The following is a 6,568-nucleotide window of genomic DNA, read 5'->3' as shown; positions in this document are numbered from 1 at the left end:
TGCGGGGGGGTGCGAGCGGGCGGGGCGGGGCGCGCCGGGGGGGGGGGTGTGCGTGCGCGCGCGTGTTGGGGTGCGCACATGTGTGTTGGGGTGTGTACATGTGTGTTGGGGTGCGCACATGTGTGTTGGGGTGTCTACATGCGTGTTGGGGTGCGCACATGTGTGTCGGGGTGTGCATTTGTGGGGGGGGGCATGTACGTGCGTGTTGGGGTGCACACATGCGGGCTGGGGTGCACACATGCGTGTCGGGGTGCGCACATGCGTGTCGGGGTGTGCACATGTGTGTTGGGGTGCGCACATGTGTGTTGGGGTGTGTACATGCGTGTTGGGGTGCGCACATGTATGTCGGGGTGCGCACATGTGTGTTGGGGTGTCTACATGCGTGTTGGGGTGCGCACATGTGTGTCGGGGTGTGCATTTGGGGGGGGGGGCATGTACGTGCGTGTTGGGGTGCACACATGCGGGCTGGGGTGCACACATGCGTGTCGGGGTGCGCACATGCGTGTCGGGGTGTGCACATGTATGTCGGGGTGCGCACATGTGTGTTGGGGTGTCTACATGCGTGTTGGGGTGTGTACATGTGTGTCGGGGTGTGCATTTGGGGGGGGGGCATGTACGTGCGTGTTGGGGTGCACACATGCGGGCCGGGGTGCACACATGCGTGTCGGGGTGCGCACATGCGTGTCGGGGTGCGCACATGTGTGTTGGGGTGCGCATATGTGTGTCGGGGTGTGTACATGCGTGTCGGGGTGTGTACATGCGTGTTGGGGTGCGCACATGTGTGTTGGGGTGTCTACATGCGTGTTGGGGTGCGCACATGTGTGTCGGGGTGTGCATTTGGGGGGGGGCATGTACGTGCATGTTGGGGTGCACACATGCGGGCTGGGGTGCACACATGCGTGTCGGGGTGCGCACATGCGTGTTGGGGTGCGCACATGTGTGTTGGGGTGCGTACATGCGTGTTTGGGTGCGTACACGTGTGTTGGGGTGTCCGCTTGCGTGTGTGTGCATGTTGGGTGCGTACACGCCTGTTGGGGGTGTGTATCCCCGCTGCTTTGCACGCTGGGGTGTCTGCACCCTGGGTACCCACCCAGGACCCCACAGCACCCAGTAAGGACCCCACAGCGCCCACCCAGGACCCCACAGCACCCACTGAGGACCCTGCAGCGCCCACCCAGGACCCCTCAGTGCCCACCCAGGACCCCGCAGCACCCACTGAGGACCCCACAGCGCCCACCCAGGACCCCTCAGTGCCCACCCAGGACCCCACAGCACCCACCCAGGACCCCTCAGTGCCCACCCAGGACCCCACAGCACCCACCCAGGTCCCCTCAGCGCCCACCCCGGACCCCACAGCACCCACCCAGGACCCCTCAGTGCCCACCCAGGACCCCACAGCACCCACCCAGGACCCCTCAGTGCCCACCCAGGACCCAACAGCGCCCACCCAGGACCCCACAGCACCCACTGAGGACCCCACAGCGCCCACCCAGGACCCCTCAGTGCCCACCCAGGACCCCACAGCACCCACCCAGGACTCCTCAGCGCCCACCCAGGACCCCACAGCACCCACTGAGGACCCCACAGCGCCCACCCAGGGCAGAGCCCCCGGGGGGGCCGCTGCCGAGCCCCTGGCCTCTCCCCGGCTGCCGCAGCCCCCTCCCGCGCCCCCGCGCCCCCGGCCTCTCCGGCGCTGGCCCATGGCCACTCCCGGCCCCGCTGCGGGCCCTGGCTGCCGGCGCCTCCGGACCCCGCTTGCGCCGAGGCCGGGGAGCTTTCCAAGCCCTTGGGGTGGCCGAAGCTCCAGCTTTCATGGCGTGGGGTGGTTTTATTTTTTTTTTTTTTGGTTGTTGTTGTTGGGTTTCTTTTTTTTTTTTTTTTTTTTTCTTAAATAGAATTTCGAGCCCTGAGGGTTTTAGAGAAAACATCGCAAATGGGAACCAGCGCCGCGCTGCCTGCCTGAGTCAGCAGGCATCTCCCGCGCTTCGGCTTTGCCAAAGGGGTGGGAGAGCGGCGCTGGCCGGCCCCGGGTGACTGGGCCAGGGGCTAAGGCCGCCGAACCGCCCCACGCCAGAGCAGAAAGGCCAAGTTTTTGGCTCCGGCGGGGATTTCTAGCAGGGATTTTTGGTTTTCCCCCTGGCCACGGGGCAGGCTGGGGTCCCGCACCCCATCCCGGTGGCCGTGGGTCGGCGCGTCCCCGGCGTCCCTTGCGCGACGCAGGAGGTGGCTCTCGGTGGGCGCCGGGCACCGGGCTCCCCCTCGGCTCCCTCCTCTTCCTCGGGGCCTCCCTTCAGCTGCAGCTTTTCTCCGGGACCCCGCTGCTCCCGGGTGGTTTCACCCAGCGACACCCAAGGCCCCCCCAGACGGAGCCGGGGACCCCCGAGCCCCTCCCGGCGCAGCCCTCGGGCGCACCGGGAGCCTTCGTGGCGGCCGCGCCGGGCTCCGAAGCAAGCGAGATGGATGATTGCAATAAAATAGTTGAAAATAAAGGATGTTTTATTAAAAGTAATAACAGCGGCTGTCCTCGGGAAGGCGGCTTGTGGGCGACGCAGGTTGTGTCCGGATCGGCACGGGGGGCACGGGAGGTGTCGGTGGGGGGGAGCGTGGCCGTGCCGTCCCCGGGCATCGCCGTGCCCGTGGGCTCCTCTTACCCCAAATCTGGCCAAAGTCTTCCCTGGGTGCTGGGGGGTCTCCTGGGGCTCGAGGGGCCCCGTGGAGCTGCCAACCCCCCCCCAGCCACCCGGAGGAATTTGAGTAGGAGAGGAGATGGCTGCGGAGGGAGAGAAATCTGAAGGAGTTGGTGGAGCACGGAGGAAGGGGAGAGAGGTCAGGGAGGAGCGGCGGCGGCCGGGAATTTGCTGACGGGAGGAGAGGAGAAAGCTGCCGCGTTCGCTGCTCGGGAGCGGGGGCGGCCGGGGCCGGGGTCGGCGCTCCCCCGGGAGCAGGGCGGGCTGGGGGTGACGGGGAGCAGCAGAGGCAGCGTGGGACCCCCAAACCCCCAAAACTTTGGCAAAGTCCCCATGGGGCAGCACGGCCCGGCCAGCTTGGCCTTAGGCCCATCAACCCCGGCGTCGGGGCGGGTTGAGCAAGCCTTGAGGCGAACGCCAGCCATCGCGGCCCTGGGGACATCCTTCGCGGCACCCAGGCCGGGAGGGGGGGCAGCCGGACCGGGGTGGGGTACACGGCACCCCCAGCACCGCGCGGAGCCGGGACTGGCAGCAGCAATTTGTTTTCTCCCACTCGCCGAGCGCCGGAGGCGGAACAGGATCCCCCGCGGAGCGCGGCGGGCCATGAAAGCCCATCTGCGCCAATAATAATAACAATCATAATGATATTTATACAGAGCCTAATGTCTCCGAGCAGCTTCCAGAACCCATTTGGAGGCAACCGCTCGCCTTTCCTCATTACGAGCGACGCGCTGGAGCGGAATGGCTAACGAAGCCGCTCGTTAGCCGGCCCCGGTCCGCGCCGGGTCAGGACTGGGGGTCCCCGGGGAGTCGCAATGCCCGCTGCGGATGAGGCGAGGGAAGGGATTTCGCTTCCCGCTCGTCGGGGCGCAACGATGGGGAGCAGAAAAATAATTTGAGATATTTTTTGGCTTATGAAAAGCACCTTGGCGGGGAACGGCAGGTGAATTCCCTGCTTAAATAAGCAGCCCGGCTGGAGGAGTCTCTACCCCAGCCCTTCAGACCCACGTTAGGTCTCTTTATTATTATTATTTTTTTTTTTTTTTAAAAAGCAATTACGAGGAAGCCTCTTCGCCTGCGTTCGTACCCTCCTGCCGGCGTGACCTCTACTCCGCGGTAATTAACCGCCTTCCAGGAGGGGCCGCGGCGGGCGCCGCTTGCCCGGCTCCCGCCTGCTCGGCGGATGGGGATTTGCAAAAAGCTGCAGGGGCCTTGGTTTCCTAAGGCAAGGCAGCGTCTCTCGCCTCTCTGCCCTCCTTCCCCCTGCCAACAACTCCTCAACTCCTGGGCTGATTTACAACGAATTTCACAAGCGGGTCGAAGTCACAAGGAGAAAGGAGATGGGGCGAGAAGGGAGCAAGGGAGATGGGCGCTGTTGGGACCGCGCTCGGCGGGCTCAGCTCTATATTAGACACCAGAGCATCCCCACCGGGCGCCGTGGGAAGCCGGGTGCCAAACCCTCCGCAACTCGCTGATGCCGTTTTTCTTTAATGCCTTTATTTTTTGGAGCACGGATGAGTTGCAGGGAGAGATGGTCGAGGTGGGACTCCAGCCCGGGAGCAGCTCCCGGGGGACCAGACGCTCTGGCTTCCCCAGCTGGTTTCGGGGTGGGTGCTGGGTGCCAGCCGGGTGCTGGGTGCCAACTCGCAGCTGGTCCTCACGGAGGCATTTGCTAAACGGACACCAAACAGATGGGGACGTGCCGGAGAGCCCCGGCGGGGCTGGCGTGCCGCGGCATCCATCACCGCCTCGATCACCGCCGTTCTCAGCCGAGCCGGGGGGCAGGGCCCTGGATCCGGCCGCAGGCAACAGTGACCCAGCTCTGTCCTGGCCATCGGGACCCCGTCCCCAGCACCCCAAACCGCTCGGCCAGCCTCCCCCCGACAGTGCCTTGGCCTAATCCTGCGCTGGGGGAAAATCCGCTCCCTTTCCCCCCGGCCCCAGACGGTGGCCGAGGACGGAGCCTGTTTTGCCGGCACTAATCCTGTCCCCGTAACCCGCTGCCCGTGCTGCCTGCGCTGCCTGTCCTTCCCCACTGGTCCCCGTCACCGCAATCAGGGTTTCCCCCACATTGAGATGCATCTCCCGTGGCCGCCGTGGACCGGACCCTTTGCCCCTTGGTGCCTCAGTTTCCCCAGCTCCCAGCTCCCGCTGCTCCCTGGTGCCAGGCTCAGGCAAGGAGAGCAGATCGGGGTGTCACGGGGCGAAAAGGGGACACAACCTCACCCAGCAGCTCTGGTCGCACCCCTCGGCACAGGGCCCCGGGGCCGGCGAGGTGCCGTCTAGCCGGGGATTTGGCCGAAACGCCGCCTCCAGCATCACCCCGGGGCTGGTCCAGCCCCAGCTCGGAGCATCGCCTCCCTCCACCCCACCCGGCAGCCATCGCAGGGGTGCCGCCGCTTTTTAATATTTATTTTTTCCCCCTCACGCTAATTTCTGGCGTGTGCTTACATCTTCTAATGAGGGTTTTATTTGTCGTGTTTGTTTGTTTGCCTCCCGGGCTCGGCTCTCGGACAGAGGTGCTAATAAAGCAGACATCTGTCACCAGGGATTAGATCGTGCTCTTGTTAACACGTTGTTTCCTTTAAATAAATAATTGTCCCCCAAACCGGCATTCAATTATTAAAGCAAACACTGGCGCAGGCCTGGTGTGCGGGTGACGGGCGAGCGGGGCTCCCACGGGGAGCCGGCGGAGCGGCCAGGGTGGCCTTTGCACTGAAGTGGATGCAGGAGCGTCCCCAGGGAGACCCATCCCCATCCCATCCCCATCCCTGTCCCTGTCCCCATCCCCATCCCATCCCCATCCCCATCCCATCCCCGTCCCCATCCCCGTCCCCGTCCCTGTCCCCATCCCCGTCCCCATCCCCATCCCATCCCCATCCCCATCCCCATCCCCATCCCCATCCCCGTCCCCAACCACATCCCCATTCCCATCCTCATCCCATCCCCATCCCAGTCCCCATCCCATCCCATCCCCATCCCCAACCCCGTCCCTGTCCCCGTCCCCATCCCCAACGCCATCCCTGTCCCCATTCCATCCCCATCCCCATCCCATCCCCTCCCATCCCATCCCATCCCATCCCATCCCCGTCCCTGTCCCTGTCCCCGTCCCCATCCCATGCCCATTCCCATCCCCATTCCCATCCCATCCCATCCCATCCCATCCCATCCCATCCCATCCCATCCCATCCCATCCCTTCCCATCCCATCCCATCCCATCCCCATCCCCATCCCCATCCCATCCCCATCCTCATCCCCATCCCATCCCATCCCATCCCCATCCCCATCCCCATCCCCATCCCCGTCCCCATCCCCTCCGTGGGGGCAAATCCAGTCCTCCCACCGCGGATACCCGTGTGGCATCCCGGTCTCTCGCACATGAATTTTCCTCTCTCCTGTCTCCCCTCCCCAAAATTCACCATCCTCCAAGACTGATTTGACTGCCTCCGTCGCAGGCCGTGCCTCCTCACGGGGAAGGCGCGTCTTCCATCCCATCACCCCACGAGGTCGAGCCGTGCTTAACGTATTATTTTAATCAGCTGCCGCTCCAGGAATAAGAGGCAGAGCAAAGAGATTCATTGAAAGTGGCTGCAATTCCCGCGCGCCAGTGGCGGGGAGAGGGATGGTTAAACCGGAGGAGTCCCCGCCCGGGGCTCGTGACTTCACGCTTTGCCTCTTCGTCAGGGTCGCGGCCGTCACACTCCTCAGGCGACACTTTAATTACGCCCAGGACCTGGTAGAAATATGGTTCTCGGTGCGCTCGAGCCATCGAGAGCAACCCCAGGCTGCTGGCAGGGAGGATTTAGGCTTGTTGGGGGAGATGGAAACGCGTGCTTGCCGGGCAATGATTATAACGGCAATAAAACATATGGCCAGCGCAA

Source organism: Nipponia nippon, unplaced genomic scaffold, assembly GCF_047370975.1.
Source record: "Nipponia nippon isolate SJK-2023a ecotype South Korea unplaced genomic scaffold, ASM4737097v1 scaffold_36, whole genome shotgun sequence".
Lineage (NCBI taxonomy): Eukaryota > Metazoa > Chordata > Aves > Pelecaniformes > Threskiornithidae > Nipponia > Nipponia nippon.
The sequence above is the reverse complement of the archived record's forward strand: the minus strand, read 5'-3'. Positions refer to the sequence as shown.